The sequence below is a fragment of the Macaca thibetana genome, chromosome 10 (genome assembly GCF_024542745.1).
Source record: "Macaca thibetana thibetana isolate TM-01 chromosome 10, ASM2454274v1, whole genome shotgun sequence".
Taxonomy (NCBI): Eukaryota; Metazoa; Chordata; class Mammalia; order Primates; family Cercopithecidae; genus Macaca; species Macaca thibetana.
In genome coordinates this window covers 77,524,399-77,540,960 of record NC_065587.1, presented here as the reverse complement: position 1 = coordinate 77,540,960, position 16,562 = coordinate 77,524,399, and the positions used below count along the sequence as shown (strand labels likewise).

Here is a 16,562-nt window from a genome sequence, read left to right as displayed (position 1 = left end):
TAACCAGTCTGTGGCAAATTTTACATTTGAAAAGACCAAAAAGACCGAAGACCACAACATTTAAGTGACTTGGCCAGAAGTCATTCAGATATTCTTATGACATGAATTTGATATGAAGAAAATACATTGTAAAGGTAGTTTTCCCCTCTTATGGTTTATGCTTGAAGCAGATTCTATTTTCTTATGAATGCTGTGTTCTGATATTTAAAACGTGGTCTAGCATCATTAGGTCTCAATCCAGTCTTAGAACAAAATGTTCCTGCTCTCTCGCATTTGAAGAGTATTCTTTCTTCAGATGAGTTTTCTAAACTTTCCTATTAAACTTGCTGGAATGTGAATGGGGAAATTAGAAAGATCTTTGGTTTTTTGTGTCAGTGAGGTGATTAATCACAGCACATTTCTTAGAACTTGGAGGGAATCCTGGGTCTGGGAGTGCTGGTGACTTGGAATAGGTTCTGCTGCAGCTGGGTGAACTGGCTCTTTGTAGACTTCTCTCTCAAGTTTATCTCAAGAAGGGGATTTGACCAAAGAGTTAGAATGGAAATAATGGCATTGTTCTCCCATTTTTTATTTCTTACCTAACAGCACAACTCAAAATACACTCAGGTGTTCTTTCATCTTGTGAGATAATCCCCTAGAATTGGTGGGCATGAGTGGGGGGAAGAACCTGCTCCCCCCTGCACCTCTTACCCCATTTCTGAAATGTCTGAATCTTCCTTCCAATCATATGCTCAAGAATATCAAAAAGAGAAAGATTGCCAAATCAATTCTACATTTTGATCACATCCCATTACTAATCAGATGTTTTTGCTACCATCTGCAACAGAGAGAAATTTTAAATTCATCGTGCACACATCATTTAAAATTTCCCCTCTCCCTGTTATGTTATTTAAACTTTTCCTACATATCAATTAGTTTGAAATAATAAGTCTTTAGGCTATCCATTAATTGCTGCACTGTAGACATGATCTGTATTTAAAATTATGCAAAGAAAATTAAGCTGAAGCACGAAGGAGTCTTGGCTAACGGTGAAGGCTTCTTAGCCCTTCAGAGCAAGAACTGAGATAATGAGGACAGGAAATACACAGGAGGCTCCTTGCCGAGTTTGTCGTTCGCCAGCGTGGAGACGTGAAAACAGACTGCTCCAGCTGTGGGCTCTTCCTCGTTTTTCAGTTTTCCTTTTGAATTGTTACTGTATTTGGTCATGCCGAGGCAGAAGAAAACGATTGTCAGCCAAAGGTCCTTTTCTAGTAGAAATTTATTATAAATAGTTTAACAGCAACTTGGCTTCGTAATTAATTTCCCTACTTCTCTCCCCTTGCAGAAAACAACACATCTCCATTCTGTAATCTTGGTTAAGTTTGTGGCAGGTAGAAGGGGCTGGACCCAGGGAGAAAGAGGAGAGAAATGAGAGGTGTTGGGGCTGGTAGCCTTACTCATTAGTGCCTTGATTTTAGTAAACACCATGGTTTTATGGGAAGAAATATTACTTTGAAGGAAGAAGTCACAGAACTCTCTGTTGCTTGTTCAGAGCCCCTGAGGCCTGGGAGCTTTGCAAGATTCTTGACTTCCTAATAACCAAGGATCTAGGCAGTGCTAAAAAATACCCTCTGAGACCTGTCTGCCTCACCTAGTCCCACCCTGTTGGGTGGTAGTTAGCAACTGAGGACTGTGCAATTGAGTTTTGCACACTGGAAAAGAAAGATGGAACAAGTGTTCGAAAGCGGCTCATGGGTGACATTTTTCAGATCTTCTCTACCCAGGAAAGTTTAAGTTTATGGATGTTTATTTTGCCTTTGTGAGCTCTTCCTTTTTTCCCTCTGGCTTCTTGTTTTTGCTTCATGATTAATCATTTTGACTGCAGATCTGGCAACGCCAAGCATTGTGGGGCTGCTCTTGCCCTCTAGTGGTGAGATAGTAAAGTACAGCACTCGAAATACTTTATGCCCATTATGAGTAAATGCTTAGAGCTTGGGAGAATAGCACTTCTTTGTTGAATAACGCTTTGACGGTTGCCCACACAATCACATAAAATGCCTCAGCATAGGGGATTGTGGAAGGAGAAGAAAGCTTCTTATTCTGAGTGTCATCATTTAGGAGACTCACACAAAGTAAGAGAATCTTTCTAGGGAAATGTTCTCTTCTCCTTGCTTGAACTGATGTTGCGATTTAGAGGCAGTTACCCTTAACCCTGGCATTTTTTTCCCCCTGGTACAAGTGTTCATAGAAGCACCACATGTAACAGGCAAAAGCTGGAAACAACCTAAATGTCCATCAACAGTGGAATGGTCAAATGAAGTGTGGTGTATTTACATATTTTATAGCAATTTTTTAAAACCCAACTACAGCTATCTACAACAACAACAAGAAGCCAGATGCAAAGAACTGTAGACTATATGATGGTTCATATAAAGTTGCAAAGCAGAAAAATTAATCTCTATGTGGACTGATATCAGAATAGCTGTTACTTCCGGATGGAGGTAGTACTGATTGGGTTGGAGCACGTGGGAAGCTTCTGGGGTGTTGATAATGTTCTGTATCTTGACACAAGTGCTAATTTCATGAATCTTGTAAAAATGTGTCAAGCTGCATACTTTTGATCTGGGCATTTACTTTTTCCTGAGGCTATCTCATAAGGACTAATAACCTACTTTATTTTATTTATAGAACTAATTGTCATGAGCATACTATTGGATTTATTTCCTTATGTGCCCAAAGTTCCTTTGATAAATAGTTGTTTTTTTATTTTGTGATAAGCCATTTTTCAGAAAATTCAATATGCACATTTTCATGTCATCTGTAAATGCATGCATTCTGTGGAAGCTGTTTTTAGAGATGCTTCCGTTTTCCAGGTGGTGACACTCGCCTGACCTGTGTGACACTCATGTCCCCAATGGTCATGGGGGCTGCACACTGTAAACTGACATAATGTAACTTCTGGCCACCACTCAGGGGCAGTGATGAAATCAAAGGTCACTTCATGGCGCCTAGAGCCAGCCAGGGGCTACTGGATGTGATAATTCTGGTATACTGTGCTTCTGTTACCTATAGGATCTAGCATTGGTGAGGTAAGATGGTTGGTGTATATTGTAAGAAAACAATAAACATTACAGACCAGGAAAGGGTTGAGAAAATCGGAGAGCAAACTATGCTTTTGGAGACTTGTGGGTGCCTCTGGCACTTTCCTATCTTAGGATGTAAAAGTGAGCCTTCTCACACTAAGCCAATTAATCCAAGAAGTAAGTGCCTCCTTATTCACTGTGTGCCCCTTGTCTGTGACTGACCCTCCACTGATGTGGCTTCTTGGACAAAGGAAAGGTTAGAAGAGCAGATTTCCCAGGACCACAGGCCCATCTTAAGGAGGCTGGGATATGGCTAGTGGGAGTTCTGCACTCCTCCACTTCTTGGGACAGGGGCGTTGATGTCAGTCCTGGAATACTGGGAATAAGGTAACTCAGAGTAGCTTCGGTCATTAGACTCAGACGGGGTTGGACAGAATTGGGTTTGCTCAGCTCTGTCCTGGAGGATTGTTTTGTGGTTGATGAAAAGGAACACTTTGTAACAGAGCAATTTTATCAGGTTCTTCAATTAGGAGAGACCCAATGAAAAGATACTCGCTAATGTCAGTAGCTACAATTTAGAAATGACACTTAGTAACCCCAGATGTGGCTGAAATGACAGAATAATTAGGAGGCAGAGAAGAAACACAAAATAGAAAAAAAAAAAAAAAAAAGAGAGAGAGAGAAATGGAGATGGAAGCACAGGGCTCATGACTTCTGATGGATAGCAGCAGCTGGGGTGACCATGGCAGACATCACTAATCAATCTTAGTGGTACTTCCAGGCCATCTAGATAGCCTTGGAATCTTTATCAACAAAAAGTCCCAAGCATCTGCTACCATATGATGGAGTTGGCATGCAAAAAGTAACCCACTGCCATACAGGATAAGGCACTTAAACTGAAAGTTGGGTAGACACTCAGGGTTATTTTGCAGCCCAGTATAAATCTTCAAGCAATGACTACCTCTAGGCTAGTGTGGCCTGTTGAAGCAAGTTTATATAAGCAAACACATATATCATAAATTGCTAGGGACCTTGAATAACAGGAAATTAGCAGTTATTAAATGCAAATGACTTTAGGAGGAAGAGAGGTAAAGAAAAAGAGTGAAAAGCACTGGTGGTAGTCAGTGGTGGTATGTGAGTATAAGATAACAAAGAGTGATGGTGATTGTGGCTAAAGGGAGCACATAAGGTCATCTAATTGGGGATTCCACTCCTCAGGTCCAGCTAGTTGCTGCCAAGTTCACTGGAACATGGCCCCAGTGAGCCAGGTCTTTGAATATTTCAAATAAAGCAAGGAAACATTTTTAAAGGCTATCTCCTTATTTTTAAAGTTGGCATGCTGTTCAACAAGAAAACAAAAGAACAGTAAGAAAAAAACATTATAACAATGTGTAAGCACAATAAACCATGTTTGTGGATTATTCAGCCAGGTTATCGGTTACAGTCTCTGGCTTAAGGATTTTGGTTGGAATAGGAGCATCAGAGACAGGCTTCTGAAACAGGCTGCTGTCTCGGTTCATTCCTGCTGCTATAACAAAATATCTTCAACCAGGTAATTTATAAATAATATAAATTTATTTCTCACAGTTCTGGAGGCTGGGAATTCCAAGATCATGGCACCACAAGATTTGGTGTCTGGTGAGGGCTCATCTCCTGCATCCAACATGATACCTTCTTGCTGTGTCCTCACATGACAGAAGGGCAAAAAGGGCAAAGCAGGCTCCCTCAAGCCCTTTTATAAGGGCACTATCCCCATACATGGAGGCAGGGCCCTCATGATCTAATTACATCCTACAGTCCTCACTTAATACTATTTTACTAGGGATTAAATTTCAGCATGAATTTTGAAGGGACACATATATTCAAACCATAGCAACTTTATTCCTGTTTTTTCAGATGTTAGAATGAAAATCACCAGTCAACTGCCTTGGGAAGTTTAGTCTTTTATCTTTTCCTAACCAAGTAAAGGGAGCTTGGTCTGCTTTCTCAGGAATGTTTGACTCTGGATGTCCCTCTTCATCCATAATTCATGAGCACTATTGGTGCTACTACATACATTTATACAGCCTTTTACATGCATGAACACACTGCCTGGCTCTGGAAGCACGATTAGAAAATGTTGTGCCTGTGGGTATTTTTGAGCATTTTCATTTGCCCAAAAGCTAAAGAGTGTCTGCTCTGGCTATGACAGACATTAACATTCACAGTGTCATCTCCTTTGTTCAAGAAAAAAGAAATCTGCTGGGAGTCACACAGCTCTAAATTGAAATCTGTGCACATTTACACTTACGTGTTTTAAAGAGCTGGTTTAGAATAGTGGTTTACAGCATATGAGTTCTAGAGCCAGGCTGCTTGGTTCTTTTTTTTGTTTTTAGATGGAGTCTCACTCTATCGCCAGGCTGGAGTGCAGTGGCATGATCTTGGCTCACTGCAACCTCTGCCTCCTGGGTTCAAGTGATTCTCCTGCCTCAGACTCCCAAGTAGCTGGGACTACAGGCCTGCACCACCATGCCCAGTTAATTTTTGTATTTTTATTACAGATGGTGTTTCACCATATTGGCCAGGATGGTCTCGGTCTCTTGACCTCGTGATCCGCCCTCCTTGGCCTCCCAAAGTGCTGGGATTACAGGCATGAGTTGCCGCGCTCGACCCTGCTTGGTTCTCTTTTCTTCTCTTCTCTTCTCTTTCTTTTATTTTCTTTTCGGAGACAGAGTCTTGTTTTGTTGCCCAGGCTGGAGTGCAGTGGCGTGATCTCAGCTCACTGCAACCTCCACCTCCTGGATTCAAGTGATTCTCCAGCCTCAGCCTCCCGCGTAGCTGGGACTACAGGCACGCACCACCACGCCCTGCTAATTTTTGTATATTTAGTAGAGATGGTGTTTTGCCATGTTGGCCAGGCTAGTCTCAAACTCCTGACCTCAGGTGATCTGCCTGCCTCGGCTTCCCAAACTGCTGGGATTACAGGTTGAGCCACCACGCCCGGCCCTGCTTAGTTCTTAATTCTGTCAGTGAATAGTTGCATGAGCTTGGGCCAGTGGCCAGTCTGCATCTCAGTTTCCTTACATAAAATGAGAATGATGGAGCTGGCATCATAGATACGGTGGATGATTACAGAGGACAGCTCAGTGCTTGGGTAAGTAGTAAGAACTCAATCAATATCAAGATTTTGAATAATCTCTCATTATTCAAAATTCTGAAGCAAAGGCAGGATTTACTTTACAAGGTAAACCCAGATGGAAGCAGTGCCCACTTGAGTGTTTGGCTTCTCTTTTGTGTCTAAGACCACATATAACAATAGCATTCTAACAAAAAGAGCTTTGAGAAGCAGAGGGTGCAGCCAGCCTAAATTTCCCTCTCATGTTCTGAAAGCCTGCAGCCATTCTCTCCCAGGACAAACTATTTACAGATTCTAAGTGTTTGGCTTCCAAGTCCCCAAAATACAATCCATTTAGAAAAGCATGACAAATTCCTCGTTTGAAATTCCAAATGTGACTCCCAGGCTCTGACTAGTACTGAGAACTGTTAGGGAAAAGAAAGAAAAGAGGGGAAGCTATTCTTCTTTAGCTCTGATCCTTCTGCAGAATTTATCTTTCTAAGTATACCCTGTGGACAACTGACATCAGAATCACTGGGGGGAACCTGCTGCAAAGGGACTCTCAGGCCTCATCCTGGACTTCCAGATGTGGGCAAGAGAGGCCCATCCCTTGGGCCCTCATGGCCCCCCAGCCCTCCTTCATCCACACCTTCATCCTCATGGGGTGAGTAGCTTAGTCCATAAGACCATGACTCCTGCACATGGAGACATGGCCTCCCTAATGCTGGGGTACCCACATGTGATATAAGAAATATATTTAGTCTTTGTCCCAGGTTTCTGGCATAGACCTCCTAAGACCCTTGGGTTTTCCACAGTGATAGGAGTGCCTTGTGTAAACCCTTTTCAATCATATCTGAATTTATATTAATAAGTAGATTTAGAATAGGGCCCCTGGAGATCCTCAGGATAGGGTGGATCACCAGACAGATAAAGTGACTAAAGGGTTGGAACTTTCAGGTCCCCTCACTAACCTGATGGGAGAGCTAAAGATGGAGTTATAAAAACCCTTAAATAATGATGTAAAGCTTCCAGGTTGGTGAATACCTCCATGAATTAGGAAGGTAGCACACCCCAGCTCCATAGGATCATAAGCTCATGTTCTCGGGACTCTTCCAGACCTTGTCCTGTGCCATGATTTGAATGTGTTCCCTCCAGAGTTCAAGTGTTGAAACTTAATGGCCAATGTGATGGTATTAAGAGGGGGGGCAAACAAGAGGTGATTAGTTCAAGGGTCCTTTTCTCATGAATGTGATTAAGGTCCTTAGAAAGGCTTTTGATAGCATTGGCCTCTCTTGCTCTTCTGTCTTCCATCATGTGAGGACACAGCATTCCTCCCCTCTGGAAGATGCGGCCCTTACCAGACAACTGAACCTGCTGGCGCCTTGATTTTGGATTGTCAAACCTCTAGAACTATGAGAAAATAGATTTCTGTTCTTTATAAATTGCCAGTCTCAGGTATTTTGTTATAGCAGCACAAAGCAGACTACTATATCCTATATACTCTTCATCTGGCTGTTGATCCGTATCCTTCCTAATGAACTGTAAATCTAAATGTAAGTAAAGTGGATTTTCTGAGTTCTGTGAGCTGTTCTAGAAAATTATTGAAGCTGAGGACGTGTTGTGGGAACCCCTGACTTATAGCTGGTTGGTCAGAAGTATGAGTGATCCAAGTCTTGCAACTGTCATCTGAAGTGGGGGCAGTCTTGTGGGACTTAAGCTGTGGGGTCTGCACTAACTCCAAGTAGCATCAAAATTGAATTGAATGGTTGGACATCCAGCCAATGTTGGAGAAGAGATTGGTGTCAGAAAACACTCCATCAAGATATCAAAATTCCCTTCCCAACTGCCCTAAGACCCCTTTCTAGGCCCTCTTACTCTTCCTTTTATGGCAGACCTTACACTCATTTTGCATAGGTCTAAGTTCAATAGCGACCAAGGGGTAGGTGTCTGAAAGGGAGTAAGGACAGATCTTGAATGTGTGTCTAATTCTATGTGCAGAAGATCCTTCATGGTGCAAGAAAGTATAGAAGTGGGTGGGAAGTAGAAAGACAAGGTGAAAGGCTATGGGTTGAGAGCTTTCTTTTGTCTCAGATCCTGCAAATATTAGGAAGTGGTGGTCCTGAGCTTCAGAATCAGAATGTCTGAGGATGGTGGGTGAGAATCTTGCTAGTATCACTGAATTGATTTAAACAGAAGTCTTCAACCTTGGCGTATATTAGAATCACCTGGGTAGCTTTTAAAATGTCCAGGCTCTTCCCCTGATGCCCACATCAAGATTTTTGGGGCTGAGACCAAGACATCAGTATTTCTCAAAGTTCCTCTGATTCCAATATTTAGCTTAGTTTGAGAGTCCTGGACTAAGAAGATTAGAAAGGCAAATAAAGAAGTGAGATGGGTGGTTGGCAAGATGTCAGTGTAGTGGAGGTGGGACTTATGGTGAAAGATAAATCATGGGCTTCCTAAAGCTAGCAGCCTCTACTCTGCTCCAGTGGACAGTTGCCATATATGGAAGCAGACTTGCCCTGGCCAGATCTTCCCAGTCTTCAAGAGAAGTTTCAGGTGCTCATATGAAACTTCATACTTCAGCAGCAGCTAATTCTTTACTGTTTTAATCAATATGATACAAGCCAGGGGAAACAGCTCCTGTCATGATTTGGTGTTTAAGCTGGCTAGTTTGGGCTTCTGAGTTAGAATCTTCCTACTCAAAGTGTTGTCCACAAACCAGTAACATCAGCATGACCTGGGAGCTCATTTTAAAGTCAGTAATGAAGTATACTTGTTACAAGGTGCACCTAGACCTACTCTATTAAAATATGCATTTTAATAGAACTTCACGTTGATTAGCATGCATATTAAAGTTTGAGGATCCCTGAGTAGTAGGTTGTAACAGTGTTGTGCTACCAAAACCCAAACCATAGGTGATATGGTTTGGATTTGTGTCCTCCCTCAAATCTCATATTGAATTGTAATCCCCATTGTTGGAGGAGGGGCCTGCTGGGAGGTGATTTGATCATGTGGGCAGATTTCTCCCTTGTTGTTCTCTATTATGTGAGTGAACATAACTATAACTCACTATTATGTGAGTGAGTTCTCATGAGATCTGGTTGTTTTAAAGCATGTGCCACCTCTCCCTTCACTCTATTCCTCCTGCTCCAGCCATGTAAGACGTGCCTGCTTCCCCTTAACCTTCCGCCATGACTGTAGGTTTCCTGAGGCTTCCCCAGCCATGCTACCTGTACAGCCTGCAGAACTGTGAGCCAAATAAACTTCTTTTCTTTATTAATTACCCACTCTCAGGTAGTTCTTTAGAGCAGCGTGAGAATGGACTAATACAATAGGTGTGATTCCTTTGTGTGATACCAGTTTTGCTGGGTTTTGTGATTATGGAATTATATAGCACCTGCTGTGTGTCTCTACAATCAACACCTCCTTACAGGACACTTGGCAGCCAGATGTATCTTCCGATGTGTCCCCATTAGTCAAACACAACCTTTCAGTCATGTTCTACCTTTCTGAAAAGTGAAAGAGAAGAGAAACTCTTTTTCATTTTTTCAAAAATAATTATTAAAATGTCCTTGTCTGCCCATACTGTTCATCGAGGCCCTTAGAAAGGTCACATCCCCTGTTGTTCCACATATTCACAGATTTTTTTCCTCAGCACTTTAGTTTTAATCTTGATTACGCTCTTGTCATTATAATCCAACTAAACTGATGAAAAGCAGACTTGAAAAACCCTGGTATAATAGAAAGATAATTGACTTGGATGAAAGTTGAGCAAATTACAGTTTGGAGTAAACTTCTTTTATCTGGGCAACATATGTAAATAAGTTCATTAGAAAGAAATAAGTCCAAGCATGGTGGCTCACACCTGTAATCTCAGCACTTTGGGAGGCCAAGGCGGGTGGATCACCTGAGATCAGGAGTTCAAGACCAGCCAGGACAACATGGTGAAAACCCATCTCTACTAAAAATACAAAAAAATTAGCTGGGCAAGGTGGCCTGTAATCCAAGCTACTCGGCTGAGGCAGGAGAACTGCTTGAACTTGGGAGTTATTGTGACACTGCACTCCAGCCTGGGCAATAGAGTGAGACTCCATCTCAAAAAGAAAAAAAAAAAGAAAAAAGAAAAAAAAAAGAAAAATAAAAGAAAAAGGTCTTGCAGGAGGATTTATCAATTTTATTAATCTTTTCAGGTAAATAAACCAAACTTTTAGCCTTGTGGATTTTCTCTATTGCTGTCTGCTTTCTATTTTGCTGATTTCTGCCCTCATTTTTAGTATTTCATTCTTTTACTTTCTCTGGGTTTAATATGCAGTTTCTTTTCCAGCTTCTTGAGATAGAAACTTACAGCATTGACTTTCATCCTTTCTTCTTTTTTAACATATACTTTTAAATCTCTGCACTTTCTTTCAAACATTGCATAAGCTTTACACGTTGCATGTTGTTTTGGTATGTTGTATTCTCATTGTTGTTTAGTTCAAAATATGTTCTTGTTTTTATCTTGTTTTTTCTCTATTTTTTTAATCCATGAGTTATTTAGAAGGCTATTACTTATTTTCCAAATTTTGAATATGCTTACTTATTTTCCTGTTACTGATTTCTAGCTTAATTCCACTATGGTCAAAACATATACCCCGCATGATTTCAAGATTTCGAAGTTTTGAGTCTTACTTTATGACCTAGTACATAGTCTTTGTTCATAAATCTTCATTGTGTACTTAGTGCGTATTGTATTATATAACTGTTGAATGTAATGCATTAAATATGTGATTTATATTATGTTTGTCAATTGTGTTAAACAAATTCTCTGTGTTCTTAGTGATTTTCTCTTTTTTTTTTTTTTCCTTCCTGCTTGTTTTGTTAGTAACAGAGACGGATATGTAAAAATCTCCATCTGTGATTGTGGATTTATTTAATTCCCCCTATAATTGTCAACCAAAAAAAACGCCTGATATAGTTGTTAACATTAGATGAAGTAGCTGGGTGCGGTGGCTCACGCCTGTAATCCCAGCACTTTGGGAGGCCAAGGTGGGCTGATCACGAGGTCAGGAGATCGAGACCATCCTGGCTAACATGGTGAAACCCAGTATCTACTAAAAATATATGTATAAAAAAAAAATAGCCAGGCATGGTGGCAGGTTCCCATAGTCCCAGCTGCTGGGGAGGCTGGGGCAGGAGAATGGCGTGAACCCAGGAGGCGGAGCTTGCAGTGAGCCAAGATCACGCCACTGCACTCCAGCCTGGGCGACAGAACGAGACTCTGACTCAAAAAAAAAAAAAAAAAAAAAAAAAAAAAAAAAAAATTAGATGAGGTAGCCTTAAGGCAGCCCGACCCAACAGAACCTTCTGTGATGATGAAAATGTTATCTGTGCTCTCCCATAGGGTAACCAATAGCCCTATTGAGCAATTAAAATGTGACTAGCACAAAGGAGGGGCTGAATTTTTTTAAATTTCTTTAATTAATTTAAATTTAAATAGGCACATGGCTAGTGGCTACTGTATCGAACAGCATTACTTCAAGGCAAGAAAATACAGAAAGGACATTTCATAATAAAGAGAACAATGTATTTGAGAAACTATACTAAAAAGGTATACACCCAATATTTATACCTTCAAACTACATGAAGCAAAAATTAACAGATCTAATATACATAGATATGTTCGAAGAGATAATGCTTATAACGTGGGGACTTCCTATATCTTTCCTGCCTGCAAAACACCAGAACACCCTAGTCACCAAAAGAAATCATGATCTGTTTAATTGGGAAGAAAAACGTAATCTAGTACTTTAAATCTGTAGTCTTAAAGATGCATGCACATGTTCAGGGGATAAAAGGAAAGATGATCTATTAGAATATGGGAAAAGTGTACTAGAATTTCACTTGTAGGGGAAATTAGCTTTACTCATACCTATTATCAGTGTTGACACTGGCCCCATATTAGTTTGTTAAAAGGTTATGAGTGACTTACAGGGCTTGAGGCCTTCTGAGGAAAGAAGAGGGCACCACACCTCCCCCGCCCCACTTTTTTTTGAGACCAGGTCTTGCTTTGTCACCCAGGCTCGAGTGCGGTGGTATGATCATAGCTCAATGCCTTGAACTCCTGGACTAAAGTGATCCTTCTGGCTCGGCCTCCCAAAGCACTAGGATTACAGGCATTAGCCATGGCACCTGGCCTGTCCCACACGTTCGAGGACTTGGACAGTGGTGCCCTTGCTTATATAATGACTTTATAATGACTTTTCAGCTCGTTTCAACACATCCAGTGTACACATGCTCAGATTAAATGGATTTACAGGCTACCTTATCTATTTTAGCCAAACAAACCCTCACCAAATGGACTAAACCCTGCAAAGACAGGGAGATGAACCACATGAGCAAGTGTGCCAACGGCAAACACAAGGAGAACGGCAGAGTTGACTTTTCTCCTTTCCTACATTCCGAGGTGAAAACAATCAGATATTGCAGGAGAATCCATTTAAAAAGTAATTTTATGAAGAAGACTATCTGAAATATGTATTTACTTTCTCACAGCTGTGAGCCTTGCCTTAAGTGTATGGCATGTTAATGAAAGTGACAAGCCATTGTAATTAGCAGACACTTAAAAATTAAGTGTCCAACAGAAAGTCAAACCTTTACAACTGGTAGATGGGAATGAATAAAAGGAGTGTAATAAAGCAGTAGCCTTGACAAAGGATGCACGTCTTCCATTTTAATCTTTAAATCTGTGTGAGGAATCTTTTTTCCCCCCAGCAGTGACAGCCATTAAAACTAAATATGAAAAAGACAATCCGAACTTAAGATCAGAGTTTTGGATTCCTGTATCAAAGTGTTAAGTGAGGAGTTTTGAAAATAATAAAGTCTATTCAAACATATGGACTCTCCATTTTGAGGGCAAAGATTTGTTTTGAATAATTAACAAATAAAATAAAACATTTTCATCTTTATTCTTTTTCATTATTTATATTTTATTATAATTTAAAATATATATTACACATTCATTTATAGTGAACATATATATGTGTTAGTCTAGTAATACCTACAATGTAAAAATGGATATGCAAATAAGTGAATATGCCTATGATGGGGGCTGTGAGTGTCTAATTTTGAGAGGCATGAAATGGAAAAGTTTGGATACCACTGCCGCAAATTACTGGCCTAATATTTAATTTTGCTCTAGTGGAAAACTAAAAGGTATTGGGTTGCCAATGCCCAACTTTAATTTTCACAAAAATAAAATGTGCCAAAGCCAGGAGAACTTTGAAATAGTTACTACCTTACAGGGGTTCCATTATTTATAGTGTAGAAATTCCACAAAATTTCTGTCTAGGTGATGCTACCAGGTTATGATTTATTTACAATTTGGTAAAACAAAATGGGTGAAAGATTGCCATCCTTCAAGTTCAAATACTCATTTTTAACTCAGATTTTGTAGGGTTTCTAATATTTTTAAAACTTAATGTGTGAGTTAACATCAATTAAATAATATATATCCAAATATATATTAGGTTGGTATAAAACTAATTGTGGTTTTAGCCATTACTCTGAATTGCAAAGATCGCAATTACTTTTGCACCAACCTAATAAGTTTTTCTCCTTTATATTTTGGCCTGTTGTTATTGCAAAATCATTTAACTATTAAGGGAGGAAACCACCCCTTATATTGTCCTATGCCCAATTTCTGCCTCCAAAGAAAGAAGAAGTAAACACTAAAACGCAGAAATGGAATCCACAGGCAGATAGCCCAGCACCGCGCCCTGGGCCTGGTAGTTAAAAATCAACCCCTGACCTGACTGCTTGTGTTTTCTATAGATTCCAGACATTGTATGGAAAAGCATCATGAGAATCCCTGTCCTGTTCTGTTCTATTCTGATTACCAGTGCATGCAGCCCCCAGTCACATACCCCCTGCTTGCTCAGTCGATCACGACCCTTTCACTTGTGCCCCCTTAGACTTGGAAGCCCTTAAAAGGGACAGGAATTGCTCACTCAGGGAGCTCGGTTTTTGGAGACGTGAGTCTGCCGATGCTCCCAGCTGAATAAAGCCCTTTCCTTCTACAACTCCGTGTCTGAGGGGTTCTTGTCTGCTGCTCGTCCTGCTACACTATCAAGTCTATGAATAAAACCTATTATGTACAGAATCCACATAATCTCTTAAGTTCAAATCAAAATAATACAAAACGTTTCAGTAGAAGATTTTGCATTGCCACGAAGCACTTTATGTGGTTTAAAATCACACTTCTGAATAAATTGTAAGGCTAGACTTACAGTCAAAACCAGTAATCATTAACAAGAAATTCTAATAATAAATAGCTGTTTATTTGATAAAAGGTTGACAATAGCCACCAAAATTAAATACTGAAAATTCGTATTAAAATATCATGCACTTTCTATGTAAGCATTTTTTACTGATTGTTTGCTTATCTCTGGGCTTGAATTAGATGGTTCTGATCATTCTCTCCAGGTTTTTAAACTATTACGAAGCACGGCATGTGTAGTGGTCAAATCTCATTCAATCTTACACTGATGTCATCATTTCCTTGTTTTATCTGAATAGTGGTTATGTAAGCCAAGGTGCTTTCAAACCTATCGGCAAAGATTATTAATACTATAATAGGGGTTGGGCAATGTTAATGTCTTATTTCCATTTACTCTCTATTATCCCCAAACAGAGAACATATCAAATAACTAGGTTTTGCAGCAAGCTAAATAATTAAGGCCTCTCCAAACAAGTTCATTTCAATAAAATGACCCCATGATGATACCACAGGTGTGAATCACACATCAAGGACACGCACTCAGAGTCCATTGAGAACTTAAATTTGAAACCGCAGAGTCTGACACCTCCCTGACACAAATACAACCAACAGAAACTGTGACCTGCGTGGTTCAGAGCTTATTTCCTTCATTGGCATCCTGAATTTCTAATTTTAATATCAATTAGCACAAGTGTAAGAGTGAAGATATAAGTCCGGAGTTGCATGCACACATATACCCCTTGCCAGCAAAGGATTTATCTTATGGAAAGACAGAGGGAGGAAGGCAGAAAAAACTCGATATTCAACAGAACAAAGAATTAAGAGAGCTGTTGATCTTAATCACAATCATTGTACTGATTTCCTTTTAGTAAAGATCTGTTTTAGAAGGAAAATGGTAAACAAATTAGCCTCATGATTCCCGCAAGGGGAAAAATAATTTGTATTTATAACAGTCACGATAAAGTGTTCTGTTCTTTAAAATATGGCCCCAACTAAAGGTAATTATGGTAACAGTGACAAAGCGTATTGTTTTAGAAATGACTCCGTAAAATGATTTAATAGCCATTACTCACGCATTTTAAGGAAACTGTCTTGTAGGAGAACACCAGGCTGTTTCTCTATATAGGTTGCAATCATAGAAAATGGTGATGTCTTATTATTTTTTTAAGTTATTGTTGCAGGATGCTATGCATGCATATAAAATAAAAGCTGATGGCCAGGCACGGTGGCTCGCAGCTGTAATTCCAGCACTTTGGGAGGCCAAGGTGGGCGGATCACCTGAAGTCAGGAGTTCGAGACCAGCCTGGCCAATATGGTAAAACCCCATCTCTACTAAAAATACAAAAATTGGTTGGGCGTGGTGGCAGGCACCTGTAATCCCAGCTACTCTGGAGGCTGAGGCAGGAGAACCACCTGAACCCAGGAGGCAGAGGTTGCAGTGAGCTGAGATCGCACCACTGCACTCCAGCCTGGGTGACAAGAGCGAAACTCCATCTCAAAATAAATAAATGTAGAATAAAAGCTGATTTCAAATTTAAAAAGAGGGGGAAGTGATTTAGTACGATATGCAGCTCAGACTACATTTTTCTTGATGAGATTCGGTCTTAAAGGGGTCTCTGCCAAATTCAAAGAGAAAATGAAATCAATGGAGGGTTCTGTGTTGAATTTCCTCTTATGGCATTTATGAAGTTATTGCCTCCAAAAAGAAAGCATGCAGGCCAAAGCAAAATTATGAAAGTCTGGAACTTTAAAAGAGGGAATCCACAGCTTGTTCTGAGACCATTTGCTCAAGCCAGTCCCTCTACAGATGTGCCACCTTTGCCAGGCATCCTGCAAGACCTAACTCATTGTTTTCCACCCAGCTCACTACGTTCTTGCTACTGTGTAGCTTCCTCATAGCGCTCACTCTATTTTTGGAGCTTCTGTCAACCTATGGCCCATGTCACACAGTCTAGTCCTTGTCTCATCTCTTCATTCCACTTGGCTATGTTGCCCTAGTGAGATTACTAAAAGCAGAGACTGTGCCCCTTCTTCTTTAGAAGCTCGCTCCATTTCTAGATTGGCTGACTGAGGCACAGGGCTATGCTTAAGGCTTTGGCTCATCTAGGAAGAGACCCATTAATACCGCTTCAGTTCAGTCTGTGAAGCA

The 16,562-nt window shown here is 40.4% G+C and overlaps 1 protein-coding gene across 2 annotated transcripts in view; it reads right to left on the bottom strand.

Annotated features, from left to right (window-relative positions):
- Positions 1-16,562, bottom strand: part of PLCB1 (phospholipase C beta 1) — a 741,541-nt gene that overhangs the window by 29,036 nt on the left and 695,943 nt on the right. The gene's annotated exons all lie outside the window — the stretch shown is intronic.